Raw genomic sequence first — 18,016 nt, 5'->3', positions numbered from 1 at the left:
TTGGTCCCCTATTTTCACAAATGCTGAAGTATGTTGGTTGCTTGTTTCTCTACTCCATAGATCTGTCAGGATTTTCTCTCCTGAGCAGAGGGAAGCTAAATCTGTTCCTTCCTACTCCGATGCCATCTTAGCCCCCAGCTTAGTTTCTCTTTCTGATAGTTCATTGTTGGTATACAAAAATGCCACCAATTTCTGAATATTGACTTTGTATCCTGCTACTTTGTCAAAGTGGATCCTATAGGTTTTTCTATGTACAGTATTATGTCATCTGTGAATAATGACAGTTTTATTTCTTTCTTTCCAATTTGGATGCCTGGAAGCTTTTTAAAAATACTGGCTCACAGTCCTCACTCCTAGAGACTGGTTCTTCAGACATGAGTGGGAATAAGGAGTTTTCTTGTGGGGGTTCATGTGCTGGTTTTTCCTTTTGAATGTGGAAGTCACTCATTTAAGAGAGTTCTGTTTCACCTAGCTACATTATGCTCCTATCCATCCCTGTTTTTTGAGGAATGCCAGGCAAAGTCAGGTCAGAGCTCAGAGGTCACCCTGACATGGGCTCTGCCCTTCCATGCTCCCCCTACCATCTGAGGGCTTCCCACCAGCCACACTCAGACCTTTCTGCTGGGATTAATGAGTGTTAATATTTGATCTTGTTGAGAGTAAAAACTGTGGTTGAAGTTATTGATTCAAAAAATGTTTTTGTAAAGACTGTACCTTTTAAAGCAATCAAAGCAGGTAAATTATTCATTTCCAGTAAATAATGGAGACTCTGACATCATTGAGTTAGTGTCAGACACACCAGCTTATATATGTTTTCATATATGAATTCATTTGCTCATCATAATAACAGTGTGAGGTGGCATAATTTTACCATTTTGTTCACTATAAAACAGACATTGATTTGGAGCAGCTGAATAAGTTGTACAAGATCCTGGCCAGTCAAAAGCAGAGCTCAGGTTCAAGTTTAGTTTCTGATTTCTTGTCCAGACTTCTGTTCTCTTCACCAGACCAATAGAGGAGAATTTCTCTCTTCTGCAATGAAAAATACATTAAAGTTGGGTTTGTCTAATGTGTTATTCATTTGTCACCACATTTTAGGCAAACTTACTTTTCAGTAGACAAAGTTTTTGTTGTTGGAATTACTGGCCAGCCCCCAGAGTGAGCAGCAGTGAACTCTGGCCACATAGTCAGAGTGACTTGAACATCAGCCCACTTGTAACAGTCCTTGGAAGAGAAGAAATGTCTTTACCACTTTGCTAAGCAGTTCAGAAAGACTGCCTTGGGGGTTCCATAGCTTTCTTCCTCTATTCAGGCATTCCACCTCATAGCTCCAAACATCATTGCTTACTTTTTTCTCTTATTTGATCACTTTTAACACATGTGGAGATGAATTCTTCCACATTAGACACATAAAAATTTGGGGAGCCCTCTGGGTGGCCCTCAGCTGCTTGTGATCCATCCTTTTGGATCAGGTGCCCTTCTCACCTGGCTCTGGATGCTGCCACAGAAAGGGGACATCTGTATTCCCCATGTGGATAAAATGAAATCCCCAAAGTACATGACCAAGCATTTCTGACCTATTTTATAAAATCTAGATGGGATGAAGTAGCTTAATGACTGAGGTCATTTCCCAACCTCCCCCCATTTTTCATTTTCATTTTCATTTATTCCATGCATACTTTTTATGAGGCAGCTATGTACAAACACTGTATTAAGCATTAGGGATGATTAAATAGCTGCTGTCTGCCCTTAAGAAATGATTTATAAAAGCAGCCTGGTAAATCCAGACTCAATGCCTGTGCAAATTTCTGTGGGAGCATAACTGCGGCCATGAACACAGGGTTACAGGGCAAAAGAAAGCTTCCTTGAGAGGGTACCACTTAGTTTATTCTTTTTATTCAATTCCTATCTATATCCTGCTCCCAAGAAGTATAGACCACTTTGAAGTTGTTAACCAATTCTGAGCATAGTACCTTGTTTGTTGTGAGTAATCAGAATGGTGTAGAGATGACATGTGTTATGGGTTGGCTTTTGTCTTCCATCCCAAAAGATATGTTCTAACCTTAGAAGATGGCTTTATTTGGAAATAGGGTTTTTACATAGGTAATCAAGTTAAAATGAGATTAAAGTGGGCTCTATCTAACCCAATGTGACTAGTGTCCTTATAAAAATGGGAATTTGAATAGAGAACTAGACACACACAGAGGAAAGGTGATGTGAAGACACACAGGAGAAAGCCATGTGAAGGTGGAATGTTAGAGGACATGTTTGTGAACCAAGGACACTGAAGATGCTGGTCAACCACCAGAGTTGGGAAGAGGCAGGAAGGATTCTCTGCTACAGGTGTCAGGGGGAGTGAGGCCTTGCCTTGATGTTGAACTTCTAGCCTCCAAAGCTGTGTGACAATGTGTTTTTGTGGTTTTAAGCTATCTGTTTGTGGTGGTGCTTGGCTACAGCTCCTATGAAACTATGCAGTATGTTGTAATCTCTTTGATTATTTAGTGGGTTCTTAAGAATGATCTAGTGCCAATGCTTTACTACTTGCTCAAAATAATTTCAAACATAGGAGAACATGTGGAAAGGAAGAGTCAAAATTCATTTGTTTATTTTGTATATGCTGGAGGAGCCTGAAAAGTGTGATAGAGGGCAATGCTTTTGCCTGTGGTTCATTTCCAGTAGTGACCATAGGAAGTACTGATGGAAATGGGCCCAGGCCTCTTTCTACTTAATGGGACTGAGAAAAAACATCACACAGAGGATCTCAAGTGCTGTCCCAGTTTTTCAAGGGAAAAAGGTGGCAGTTCTCCTGTGGTCAAGGGGCTGTTTCAAATGTTGATGATTGTTACTATGCAAAGAAAAAATTCGAATCATGTAGGAAGCTCCAGTATTCCAGAATCCTGGATGTGACAATCTTCTGCCTGCTGGGAATAAAATATATACTTTAAATTGAGAAACTTATAGCTGAAACTCAACATCCAACACCTAGAGTTAGTGGTTTTTTTCTTAAGGTCTGTGAGCCCTGTTATCTACTAAACCAATATTGAAGTCTCCAAAATCAACCCAAACTCCTAAACATTTCTATCATCTAAATAAACACAAAAGCTATAGTGTGCAAACCACAATCAAGATGTACAATAACCTAAAACACACTCAAAGTACACCTGTGTATAAAGCGGGAACAGTAGTCTTAGGAGCCATGTCTAAGGGACTTGCCAGAAGATGAGATCAACAGTGCCTTTTGGAGACAGATTTTTGTGATCACATAAACAATGAGTAAAACTTTTTTTTCCAAAAACTTCTGGGTCAGTTATTAGACAATGAATGGGTAAACAACAAGATCGAGGAAGAAAGCAGAAAGTTTCTGGAAGCAAATTAAAATGAACATGCAATAGCCAAAAACCTATCAATGCAGAGAAGGCAGTCCTGAGAGGGAAGTTCATAACAACACAGGCCTACCTGAAAAAGATAGAAAGTCTCAAATAAATAACCTACCCCTGCATCTACAAGATCTGGAGGAACAAATATGAACAAACCCCAGAGCAAATAGAAGGAAGCAAATAATCAAGATCAGAGCAGAATGAAATGACATAGAGACTAAAAGAATGATTAAAAGGACCAATAAATCCAGGAGCTTGTTCTTTGAAAAGGTGAACAGAATGAACAACCCTTCAACCAGATTCATCAAGAAAAAAGAGAGAGGACCCAAATAAATAAAATCAGAAACAAAAGAGGAAAAACTACAACTGATACTATGGAAATACAAAGGATTGTAAGGAATTACTACAGTTGTAAGAAATTATTACTTGGCATATCCGTAATATGCCAAGAAATTTGAAAACCTGGGTGAAATGGACAAATTTCTAGAAAAATAAAATCCTCAAAAAACTGAATCAAGAAGAAGCAGAAAGCCTGAATAGACTGATAACAGCTAGTGAAAGTGAAGCAGTAATAAAAAATATCCCAACACACAAAACCTCTGGACTGGACAATTTCACATGAGAATTTTACAAAAATGTTTAAGAAACAGCTAATTCCAATTCTTCTCAAAAATTGGAAAAAATTGAAGAAGAGGGAAGACTCTCAAATTCTTTTTATGAAGCCAGCATCATCCTAATCTTAAATCCAGATAAAGACACAACAAAGAAAGAAAACTGTAGGCCAATATCACTGATGAACATAGATGTAAAAGTCCTCAACAAAATATTGGCAAACAAGTTCCAGCAATATATTAAGAGGATCATATACCATGATCAAGTGGGATTCAGCCCAAAGATGTAAGATTGGTACGATATTCACAAGTCAGTAAATGTAATACATCACATAAAAAAAAGGAAAGACTAAAATCACGTGATCATATCAATAGTTGTGAAAAAGCATTTGATAAGGTCCAGCACCCATTTATAATAAAAACATTCAGCAAAGTGGGAGTATAGGAAGCATACCTCAACATAATAAAGGCCATACATGAGAAACCTACAGTCAATATCTGACTCAACCAGCAAAACCTAAAAGCTTTCCCTATAACTTTAGGAACAAGACAAGGTTGTCCACCTTCACCACTTCATCTAGCCACAGTGATCAGACAAGAAAAAGAAACAAAAAACAAATTGGAAAGGAGAAAGCAAAACTATCATTGTTTGCAGATGACATGATAGTGTATATAGAAAACCCAATAGATGCCATGAAAAAACCACTAGACCTTATTAAATAAAATTACTTATTAAGTAAATTTGGCAAAACAGAGGAATAGAAAGTCAATATTCAGAAATTGAAGGCATTTTTTGTACAACAACAGCAAAATATTAGAACAGAAGTCGGGGGGGAAAAATCCAAGTGGCTATAGCAATGAGAAAAATGAAATACTTAGGAATAAATTTAACCAAGGAGGTAAAAGACCCAGACTCAGAAAACTATACAACACTGAAAAAAGAAATTAAGGAAGACACAAATGAATGGAAGCATATACCATGTTCATGGATTGGAAGAATTAACATCATTAAAATGTCCATACTACCCAAAGCACTTTATAGATTCAGTGCAATCCCTATTAAAATACCAATGACATATTTCACAGATATAGAACAAACATTTCAAAAATTTATATGGAACCATAAGTGACCCTGAGTAACTCAGCATTTCTGAGAAAGAATAACAACATTGGAGGGATCCTAATACCTGACATAAAACTATATTACAAGGCCACTGTAATCATAATAGCCTGGTACTGGCATAAGAAGAGACACATAGGTCAATGGAACAGAATAGGGAGCCCAGAAATAAACCCATGTCTCTATGGGCAATTAATATTCCACAAAGGGGACAGGAGCATAAACTGGAGTAAAAATAGCCTTTTCAACAAATGGTATTGGGAGATCAGGACAGCTACATGCAAAAAAATGAAACTTGATCACCAACTTACACCATTTACCAAAATTAACCCAAGAAGGATGAAAGATTTAAATATAAGTCATGACATCATGAAAGTCCTAGAGGATAACATAGGCAGGAAAATCTCAGATATCCCATGCAGCAATATTTTCACTGATATGTCCCTATGGTAAGGAATATAAAGGAAGGAACAAGCAAATGAGACTATATCAAATTAAAAAGCTTCTGCACAGCTAAACAAAACATCAGCAAAATTAAAAGGGAACCAACCATATGAGAAAATATATTTTCCAATAATACCTCAGACAAGGGTTTGATCTTCAGAGTATATAAAGAATTTACTCTACTTTGGACCAAGAAGACAAAGAATCCAATTTAAAAAATGGGCAAATGATCTGATCAGATACTTCTCAAGCAGGACACTAGTGGAGCTGTGGAGAAAAGGGACCCCTAGTACACTGTTGGCAGAAATGCAGACTGGTGAAGCCACTATGGAAAACAGTATAGAATTGCCTCAGAAAACTAAAAATGGAACTGTCTTTTGCCCCATGGATTCCACTGCTGAGATTATATTCTAAGAGTCATGAAACACCAATTCAAAGGAACCAATGCACCCCTATGTTCATAGCAGCATTATTTATAATACCCATGTTGGAAACAGTCTAACTGCCCATCAATAAACAAATGGATCAAAAAACTGATACATTTACATAATGGAATACTACATAGCAGAAAGAAAGAAGGATCCTACTCTTTGCAACAGCATGGTTGGAATTGGAGAGTATTATGCTAAGTGAAATAAGCCAGGCAGTGAAAGGCAAATACCATATGATCTCGCCTATAAGTGGACCCTTATTAACAAAACAAACAAGCAAAATAAACCAGAGACATGGAAATAAAGAGCAAACGATCAGTAACCAGAGGTGAGGGGGATGGTGGATGATGGGAGAAAGAAGGGGAAGGGCCATGTATAAAGGACCCATGGACAAGGACAATGGGGTGGGTATTGACTGTGGGGGATTTAGGGGGTAGGGGAGAACAAAAGGGGATATATTGGGATAACTTTAATTGAACAACAGTAAGAAATAAAAACCAGGAGCTTCCAGCCAAGATGGAGGCATAGGTAGACACACTGTGGCTCCTTGCACAACCAAAATTAAGGACAACAAAAATTTAGAAACAAAAAACAACCAGAACAGACAGAAAAATTGAACTGTACAGAAGTCCCGACAACCATTCATCCAGACCAGTAAGAGGGGCGGAGTCAGCGGCCGGCAGAAAGGGGTCATAGCAAGAAAAAGCTGTGGCTGGCAGACCTGGGCATACAGGGCAAAGGCAGTGGCTAGCAGAGCCCGGGGGCAGATCCTGGGCACAAGTGCAGGGAAGCAACGAGCAGACCCAGCGAGGCACACAAGGCAGCTGGCTGTCTGCAGTCACACATTCATGCACAGATAAACCAGGTGAAAGCCGGCAGCGAGACAGACCACACAACCCAGGGCCCCGGCACCAGGAAACAAAGCCTAAAAGCACTGATTGAAAACACTTGTGGGGGTTGAGGTGCTGGGAGAGATTCCCAGCCTCACAGGAGAGTTCATTGGAGAGACCCACAGGGTCCTAGAACATACACAAGCCCACTCAGCATCAGAAGGGCCCAATTTGCTTGTGGGAAGTGGCAGAAGGGACTGAAATCCAACAGAGAGTGGAGCAAGTGGCACTGTTACCTCTCAGACCCTCTCCCACAGACAGCATCACAACCCAACAACTGGGTGCCCCATCCAAGTGAACACCTAAGGCCCTGCCCCTCACTATGTAACAGGTATGACCAGACCAAAAAAGAATGGCTAAATGGAAGAACAAATCAAAGCCCCAAAGCCAATACTTTTAAGCAACCAAGAGATAGCCAACCTATCAGATGCACAGTTCAAAGCACTGCTGATCAGGATGCTTACAGAACTGGTTGATTTTGGTTGCAAATTAGATGAAAAAATGAAGGGTGCATTAAGTGAAATGAAGAAAAAATGCACAGGGAACCAATAGTGATGACAAGAAAACTGGGTCTCAAATCAATGGAGTAGACCAGAAGGAAGAAAAAAACATACAATCAGAAAAGAATGAAGAAATAAGAATTCAAAAAATGAGGAGAGGCTTAGGAACCTCCAGGACATCTTGAAATGTTCCAACATCCGAATTATAGGGATATGCAGAAGGAGAAGAGGAAGAGCAACAAGTGGAAAAGTTATTTGAATAAATAATAAAGGAGAACTTCCCCAATCTGGTCAAGAAAATAGACTTCCAGAAAGTCCAGGAAGCTCAGAGAGTCCCAAAGAAGTCGAACCCAGGAGGAACACACCAAGGCACATCATAATTACATTAGCCAAGATTAAAATGGAGAGAATTCTAGAAGCAGCAAAAGATAAGAAGACAGTAACCTACAAAGGAGGGCCCATAAGATTGTCAGCTGATTTCTCAAAAGAGACCTTACAGGCAAGAAGGGGCTGGAAAGAAGTATTCCAAGTCATGAAAGGCAAGGACCTACATCCAAGATTGCGCTATCCAGCAAAACTTTCATTTAGAATGGAAGGGCAGATAAAGTGCTTCTCAGAGAAGGTCAAGTTAAAGGATTTCAAAGGATCATCACCAAGCCCTTATTAATGAAATATTAAAGGGACTTATCTAAGAAAAAGAAGATAAAAAATATGAACAGTAAAAAGACAGTAAACTCACAATTATTAACAACCACACCTAAAACAAAATCAAACTAAGCAAACAACTAGAACAGGAACAGAACCACAGAAATGGAGATAACATGGAGGGATAGCAACAGGGGAGTGGGAGGAGGAAAGAGGGGGAAAAGGTACAGAGAACAAGTAGCATAGATAGCAGGGAGAAAATAGACAGGGGGGAAGGCAAGAATAATATGGGAAATGTAAAGCTAAAGAACTCATGACACATGGACATGAACTAAAGGTGGGGAGAAGTGGGTGGGAGGGGGTGTGCAGGGGGAGGGGAGTCAAGGGGGGAATGGGACAACTATAATAACATAATCAAATAAATAAACAAACACACACACATACACACACCTACAAGAAAAAAAAAAGAAATAAAAACCAAACAAATTTCTGGGTCATATGTTTGTAGTCATGATTTATGGCCCCAAACTTTGGGGGTTCACTATATGCTGACCTGTACATGGTTTTCTAAGGAGGATTTTGTCACTGCTTCCTTTCAGAGGGTTGCTCTATGAGTGGCCATTCCTGTCAGGCGTTTCTTTTAGTCACAGCACTTTCCCAAATGGCTGCCTCTCCCTCAGCAATCAGTCACCTATCTGCACAACAGGTTTTCTTGTACAACTGACTCCTGTGTAAAAGCCTATGATGAGAGCATGTACTTATGAAGAAATGCTTGATGGACGGATAGTCAGCACAATAAAAATAAAAACAATCACTGATGAGCACTTATTTCATGCCACAGCACTGAGACCTTTATCGTTTGTGTGTTTATACCAACGTCATGATTGCTATTCTCTTTATTTTGCAGAAGAGGTTGAGCTGGTATGTAAACCCCCCCTTTTTTTTTTTTTGCCTTTATAAATCACATTTTATTTCTGTAAACCACTTTGATCCCAAAGTGAGTTCCCTTTATCCTCACAATAAAGTGATCCTTCTCAGAGTGCTGCATGTTTATAGTGTACTGCTTTGGCCATTTATTAATTATTTTTGCATAAACATACCATGGCTTGACTTTACAGGATAGCATTGCAAAATGGTCCCAAGAATATTCACAGAAAACGAGGACTCATCATAAATTACTCCCAGATCTTTTGGTCTGAAAGGCTGAGATTCTTCTGACTAACTATTTTGTTTATCTCAAGGACACTTAATGTCATCTAGCTGATCCTGCATTCTTTGCTTTGGCTGCTGGAAGTACACAGACAACTGTCACCAGCATCTAGATGTTGTAAATTTCTATATCTGCATGTCATTTTTACCATACACTTATTATATTCCTACCTACACTTTCCCTTTGTCCTAATGCTCTCATTTATTTATTTAATTTTAATTTTTTATTTTTTAAATTATATTTTGTTGATCATGCTATTACACCTTCCCCAATTTTCTCCACTTTGCTGGCAATCCTACTCCCTCAGGCACTCCCCACTCCCTCAGGCAATTCCCACACCATCGTTCATGTCCATGGGTCATGAATATAAGTTCTTTGGCTACTCCAGTCCCTATACTGTACTTTACATCACCATGGCTATTCTGGAACTACCAATTCGTACTTCTTAATCCCCTCACCTCTTCATCCATTACCTCACAACCACCTGGCAACCATCAAAATGTTCCCTGTATCCATGATTCTGTCTCTGTTCTTCTCATTTGCTTAGTTTGCTTTTTTAGATTTAATTGTTGATAGATTTGTATTTTTGTCACTTTATTGTTCATGGTTTTGATGTTCTTTTTCTTAAATAAGTCCATTTAACATTTCATAAAATAATACTTTGGTGATGATGAACACCTTCAGTTTTGTCTTGTCTGGGAAGCTCTTCATCTACTCTTCAATTCTAAATGATATCTTTGCTAGGTAGAGCAATCTTGGCTGTAGGTTCCTGCTTTTCATGACTTTGAATATTTCTTGTCAATCCCTTCTAGCCTGCAAAGTTTCTTTTGAGAAATCAGTTGACAGTTTTATGGGAACGCTCCTGTAGGTAAGTAACTGCTTTTCTGTTGCTGCTTTCATGATTCTCTCTTTATCTTTAACCTGTGACATTTTAATTATGATGTATTTTGGGGTGGTCCTCTTTGCATGCATCTTGTTTGGGGCTCTGTGCTTCCTGGACTTGCATGTCTATTTCCTTCAGCAAATTAGGGAAGTTTTCTCTCATTATTTTCTCAAATATATTTCCAATTTCTTGCTCTTTTTCCTCTCCTTCTGGAACTCCTATGACATGCATGTTGGAATGCTTGAAGTTGTCCTAGAGGCTGCTTATACTGTCCTCATTTTTTTGGATTCTTTTTTCTTCTTGTTTTTCTGATTGGTTGTTTTTTCTTCCTTATGTTCCAAATCATTGATTTGATTCTTGGCTTCGTCCACTCTATTGTTGTTTCCCTGTAAACCATTCCCTATTTTAACTAATGAATCCTTTGTTTCTGACTAGATCTTTATGCTCCCAAGGTCCTCACTGAGCTCCTTGAGCATACTTATAACCAGTGTTTTGAACTCTGCATCTGCTAGATTGCTTATCTCCATTTTTTTAACTCTTTTTCTGGAGTTTTGATCAGTTCTTTCATTTGGGCCATGTTTCTTTGTCTCCTCATTTTGGCAGCCTCTGTGTGTTTGTTTCTGCATATTAGGTAGAGCTTCTATGACTGCCTGTCTCGATAGTGTGGCCTAATATAGTATCCAGTGGTGTAGCCTCTCCTATCACTCAAGCTGTGTACTTGAGGTGTGCCCTTCATGTGTGCTGAGTACACCCTCCTCTTGTAGTTGAGATTTGATTGCTCTTGGCAGGTCAACGGGAGGGATTTACCTAGGCCAATGAGCTTCAAAAATTGGCTGTGACCACTTACAACCAACTTCTGCCCTCTGTGGAGGACCAACTGTGTGGGGGCTGGGTGGTGGTGCTCTGATGTGGTCTGAAGCTGTGCACTGGAGGTGCTGGCCCTGGGATTTTCCAGGAGGAGCAGGCCAAGGTTTGCCCCCATCTGTGCTCTGCCTGGGGCCACCCTGCCTGAGTTATAAAGCAATCTGAGATGGCTGCTGCTTGTGGTGGGCTTGGAGATTCACAGGTAAAGCCAAACTGTGAGTCTAGGATGGATACTGCTAGTGTTTCACCTGGGTCCACTTAGCAAGTAGTACAGGAGGTGAGAACTTCCTGAGTTTGGCTGTTGCTTATATGAGCAACAGCCAAACTCAGAGGCTTTAGAAAGTTGTGAAGCTTGATCCATGACTGTCCATTCATTTGGAAAAGTCACTTTTAATAGCTTGAGTGGGCCTGTACTTTGGGTCAGAGGTAGTCTCAGAGGATCTCCAGGGCAGGGCAGAGTTAGCCAGGTTGATGAAGTCTCAGGTATGGCACCAGCGTGCTGGCTCTGTGATTCTGTGGGGGGAGGGTTCAGAAAAGGGACAATGGCCTTTCCCTCCCTTTCTGTCTGGGAGAAAGCGGTCACCCTGCTCTTGCCTTGATGCCAGATACTTCAGTTCCACTCTGTGTTACTGGTGCCTTTCAAGCTGCTACCCTGATGGTAAAACACAGAGGGAGTAAGCCTGATTAAGCCTATGTGTGGGTTCTTTAATAGGAACTGCTTGGCACTCCAGGATTTTATTCCACCAACTCAGTCCTCCTGGTGTTTGTAGTCGGAAATTATGGGAACTTATTTTCCTAGCACCAAAACCCTGGGCTGGTGGCTGGGTGTGGGGCTGGGACTCTTTGGTCCTGAGATATCCCTCCTGAATTTTTATCCACAACAGGTGGATCTGGTACTAGCCCATACTGCATCTCTGCCCCTCCTATGAGTCTGGATGCATATAGTTTCTTTAATTTTGTAGTTGTCAGACTTCCATTAAATTCTATTTCTGACAGATCTGAATGATGGTTCTTCTATACTTTAGTCATGATTTTTATGTTGTTGGAGGTGAGCAGTGTTTACCTATGACACCATCTTGACATGAAGTCTCATTTCATTGTATGTATTTTTAAAACCTACTCAAATCTTTGATGAAAATAAGCAGAGTATATTATCTTCATAAATATAATACATTCAATGTTATTCTAGTTAATTTAACTGGCAAGGATTTAATTATCGAGGATTTATTATATTATTAGATTTATTCTAGGCAGTGTATATATACTGAAACCTCCAAATTAATAACCATAACATCCGTAACATAACCTGTATATAATTCTGTATTTGAAATAAAGTTTTTAATTCTACTCTTATTCTATTTGTTAAGCAGTATCTAACCAAAAACATAAACCTAAGACTTTACAGGAATATACTGACTCTGGTACTCTGCTTCCCTTGTCCTACAACACACAAAGGCTATTTCATCTATGTTTTAACCACATTGAGTACTGTCAGTCTGAACAGTTTGATGTCTGAGGCATGCAGCTCAATTACACCCAGACATGTTCAGAACCCAGCTACAGGGGTCATCACCAGTTTCTCCAACATCTTCAGAGACATTAATTCATTTTCAAAATTACTTTTTCTCATCTGAGTAATGTACCAGAACCTCTAGGCCTAAGAAGGGGAATGGATCACACTTTATAGAAATCTTTTCATTAGACAAATATTAAATGTAATAACAGGACTCAAATAAAAGCCGGAGTTGCTTGTTAAGGCTATCAATCCAATTCCCTGGAGAAAAGAAGGAGAAAAAGAGATTCATGAGAATTACACATATCATATATGTGTAATTCAGTTTTGTTATCCTAGCAGTTTATCTCACTCCTGAGTGTTCTGGTACATTTGAGAAGGTGAATTAATTATTAAGCAACTACTTAAGTTAGCTTTTTGTTCCACTCTAAGAACAATGATACAAATGTTGCATTAGCAAAGTAGGATGTAATTAAAGCTTCAGTTGATTTCATTATTGACAATATGCCAGCTAAATTAGGAATATAGCATTTGTTCCCACATCTAACTTTTATTTCTTACAAAAGGAAGAGAGGCAGATATTTTAAAATTTTTGACTACATGTATTTTAATATTTTTACCACAACTGTTATCTACTGTTCTAATGGAGACCCTCCCAATAGGACTGTTAATTTTTTATAGTTATTTCTAAAGAGTATTGATAGTGAATTTTGTCAAGGCAAAACAAAGTTCCTAAAAGCTCCTGAGAAAGGACAATGGAAATAATAAGCTAAAGTTAGAGTTATTCATCTCTGAACATATTTTCTACCGTATTTGAAATGGTCTGACTATATCTCTGGTTGCGTGGTTCAAGGATTTTAACATTACATAAACTCCATCTTTATGGTTGGAAACCTGAGCTGTACTTACAAGAAGAGCCTAATCAAAATCCTTTTAGTGATGGGTAGATTTCTTTGTCAAAGATATCAAACATTATATTATGACCCTATTTAGGTCCTACTCAAGGTAGAGTTGATCTTTCAAACCAAAGAATTTCTTTGCATAAATCATTTGTGCAACTCTTTCTAATCAATGTTAATGACAAAGGAAAATTAAAAGAAGTCTTATAATCACAGTTAATGCCATTTATAGTGTTTTCTGTCATGAGTCACTGACAACCCTTCCTGAAATGGGTTCAACTGTGACAGGAGGTTGATGGGCTCATGTAACTGAGTCCTCAGGTGGCCTCAGAGTTTCACTCCATTTTCATGTTCTTTTCTAGTTGTTTTGGCTTTGTCTTCAGATGGACCCCTCCCTCATGGAGGCAGAATGTCTCAGCCTGTTGAGATGTCACACTCATGTACACAATGTCCAGGAGGATGTCATTGCTTTGAGTAACTTTCTGAAAAACAAGCAACCTCCACTCCTCAACAAAAACTGCAAAATTCATTGGTTTGAATTGTGCCATGTTTCCATTGTAGACTCAACTAGAGAAATGCCTGCCCTTCTGGGTTCATCCTTGGGCTCTTTATGCCAATCACCATGGCAGAGGGTGGGCCTTCCCTGACCTTGAACCACTCAGGGCTTCCCACCAGACATGAGAGAGGCTGAACCCCTCCTCCCACCACTACAGGCTGGACACCAAACAGAAGCAAAAGGGTGCCAGGGAGACAGCTATGGTGACCACTTCAATCCCTAAACTCCTTCCTATGTTCTTTTGTTCAACTTTATCCACAGGAAATGGGTGGGAGCATAAGAGGAACCAAAAATACACAAAAGAGGTTAAAAATAACTGTTGTAGGCAGAAGCCTCAAGTGATGGTAAATCCAACTCCCCATTTCTGTGATTTTATGGAAGACTCAACACTGAATTTTGCTTCAATTCTAGATCAAAGAAATGTGCCTTTTCATAGAAATGTGCTTTCTCACGGTTTTTAAGAGAAACTTTGCTTAAAAGACATTAGTGCAACTGGCTCCCAGACTACCCTGTTGTTTGAGAAAATTAAATTCAGCAAAGTTGAGGATTTGCATCTCCTAGATTCTCAGTGATGTCATCCTGTGGGAATTGAGGGCAGAGATGCTCCTTATGACCCCCATGGAGATGGGCCTGCTACAGCAGCAACTCTTCAGTGGTACTGGGTACTGGGTACTCAGTGGTAGTTATCGGTACAGGGAAGAGTTATCGAAACAAATCAGTAAGTTGAGCCCTTGGCATCCATGTAGGCAAATCACTCCTGATGTAGAAGCACAGAAGCAGAGCCAGCTCTGCCACTAACCATCCATGCTGAATTTTCTTTCTTTCGATGACTATTTAGAGAGACAAGAACAGTATCCAAGCATCTAGGGAAGATTTTAGTACCTTCTGAAGGAAAAAGATGTGCTAACCTAACCAAAGTGGTAAATTTAGGTATTTACCACAGGAGTACTCACTCCCTATTTGGTGTGAGCAGTTGTTCTTTTGAAACAAAAGCATTCACAGTGTATTCTATGAAATTAAGTCTCTAAGAAATCCTGTCAGCTTCACAAAAAAAAGTCATCAAACCCACTAAGCAAGGTCCTTTCAAATCTGTTAGTGCCTTGAGTGAGGCTGAGTGGCAGAGAGGTGGTCTGTCTGGATTTTGGTCAAGCTTCAGGGTAGGTGCTACTTGGCGTATGCAATAACGACCTGGTCTCTTGAGCTCCACTGGCTGGAGAAGGGAATTTTTTTAATTCATTCAGTCAGTCAGTCACCAAGCAGCCTGTGCAATTCCTCATACCAGGCTCAGTGCTCAGCCCACTCCTCACTTTCAACTCTGCCACATAGTAGGTGATCTGTGTCTTAAAATGTTATTACTCATTGATACCAAATCCACATTAACCACATGCCTCAGTGGGATTTCAACAGCACCTTATTGCTGTAAGCTGAGTATAAATCTTCCCCTTCTTCCCAACCCCCACAGGCTCAAAAAGCTCCACTGCCTGAGAGATTTAAGTCCATGGGAACAGAGCAGAGGCAGCAGAATCCACATTCCCCTCTGGAAGACAAGCAGGCTTTCCTCAGGCACCAATAAGCATGTGTCCTTTTGGTTTCTGATGGATTCATTGATTTACCTGGTTTATGTTTCAGTGCCTTTCTTAATTGAATTTATTGGGGTGACATTATTTCAATGTGTTATTGCAACTTTCAATCCTTTGTGTTCTATACTTTCAATCATTTGTTCCTGTCTAGAAACAAAACATAAATTTAAAATAAATAAGTCTACAATTTAATCTATATGTAGTATCTACAGAGTTTTCAACATTTAAGCCACATAGTATGTCAGTATATTTGTTCATATTTGTGAGATTAAATTGATTGCAGGATGAATACATTGTTTTATAAGAGATTTAAACTTTATTACCCGAAATAGGAAATGTGTCTGGCTGCTTAATTTAATAGCTCTCATCTTAACCCAAAGTAATGCAGGATACAGAAAAGATACAAAAGATTAGCCTCTTTTATATTCATGGAGAATATACAATCATTTCAAATACATTTAAGAATAGTTTGTTTACCTGGTTGGTGTGGCTCAGTGGATTGAGTACCAGCTTGCAAACCAAAGGGTTGCATGTTGATTCCCAGTGAGGGTACTTGCCTGGGTTGCAGGCCAGGTCCCCAGTAGGGGCACATGAGAGGCAACCACGCAGTAATGTTTCTCTCCCTCTCTTTCTCCCTCTCTTCCTCCTCTCTAAAAATAAATAAATAAAATATTTAAAAAGAAAGTTTTCAATTTCAAAAAACCAAGAACTTATTTAAAATGTAATTCAAGCTATAATTTATTTTTATTTTCATCTATTTATTATTATTCTCTGCTGAAAAAAGATTTTGCTTCTGTTCTGACAACATGTGTTTTTAATAAGGCTATGGAAGAAATTTCAGTTTTGAAGCACCTAAGATTTTGTAAAAGTCTTCCAGTCTGATTCTAAGAGTAATAGGGAAAATTACATGACAGGCTCAGATTCAATAAACATTTATTGAAGTTACCACATGCATGCCACTGTGCCAAGTGCTTTCTCAATATACCTTACTTGATCTTTATAACAATGTGTTAAGGAAGGTATGATTAACATCCCTGCTTTACAGATGGGCAACTGATATCCATGAGGATTAAATTAGTCACCTACTGTCACACAAGTAGAATGGAAAATGCCTGTGAAACAGTAACAACACACAGCAGGCATTCATTTAATGCTGGCTGACTTTAAAAATATAAAGCTTGTTAAGACAAATACTGCTTCTTTTTTGCATTCTTAGATCTTATGTCACTAAATGAGTGAACCTGAGGCCTCACTTACATATGTATTTATTTTTCTAAGTAATCTGTTATTTTACCTTAAGAGAATATTATACTACCATTTTTAATTCTTTAAGCATGACTAAGGTCAATCTTCTCCAATTACATTGTTTCATTAGACCAATATATATTTCTCCTTTACTGTTTTATTGAGATATCTAAAAGAATTTTTTTTTCAGCTAAAGTAGTTGGAGATTCTTTTAGTGAATCTGGAAAAACATCTATATTTAATCAATACTTGCATGTTCAACCATTATGTTTGGGTGATGCAAATAGCAAATTGTGTTAAGATCAAACTTTATGTTTTACTAATTTTTCCCCCAGCACCTAGCACAGTGCCAAGTACATCATAGACATTCAATAAATGTCAGATAAATGAAGTGATGAAACAACTAACAGAGCTGTTACAACTTATTTTTCTCTACATATTATAAAAGTATGGCACACTGGTCACTGTATCCTATTTGGATGCATGCAGAAACAGCTCTGCCTCATGGTGACAGAGATCCTGGACGAACTCAGTGCTGCTGAAACACAGGATGTGGGCAGAAGACTCTGCTTCCTCCAACATGAAAGTTTCTCAGAAAATACTTTTTAAGCCATCAGGGACATAAGTGTAGCTTGATGAGTGTTTGCTTTGTTCAGTTTGGCACCTACACAAATATTCTGTGAAAATGCTTCTTATTAAGACATAAATTTATGTACAATATAAACACACAGGGACTCTACATTGTGCTTTTCTCAAATTTATATTGAATTTCTGTTGTAGTCATTAAAATTTGTAATATGTATTCCATAAATTACTTAAAGGACAGAAAAATGTTCTAAAAACACATCTCGTAACTTCATGCCTAAAGCACTCTTTTGTAGCTAACAAATTCACCTGAGAGGTAGGCAAATAAAAACGAAGCAAATTCACTGAAGGCTTGCTAACTGGCATACTAGAAAAGACTGTGGAAACGTTTGGGAATGCCTACTCCCAAACTGCTCATTGAACTCAACTAAATGAGCAGAAAAATCAGCGGTAGCACCTGTCAGCCCTTGACAGCTCTAGCTGTCCCTCCGATGTTTGTTTCCCTCCACACTCATTCCAGGGCTGTTATTCCACAGTTAATAGACCATTTGCCCAAGGATGGCATTCAGCCTCAGAGATGTTCCTTGAGTTCCTTTTCAGCCTCTGAAAAATCAAAATCCCACTGGGATTTGTAGTACAACCAACTTTGTTTAGACATGAAAG

The sequence above is a fragment of the Phyllostomus discolor genome, chromosome 7 (assembly GCF_004126475.2).
Source record: "Phyllostomus discolor isolate MPI-MPIP mPhyDis1 chromosome 7, mPhyDis1.pri.v3, whole genome shotgun sequence".
Classification (NCBI taxonomy): Eukaryota; Metazoa; Chordata; class Mammalia; order Chiroptera; family Phyllostomidae; genus Phyllostomus; species Phyllostomus discolor.
The sequence above is the reverse complement of the archived record's forward strand: the minus strand, read 5'-3'. Positions refer to the sequence as shown.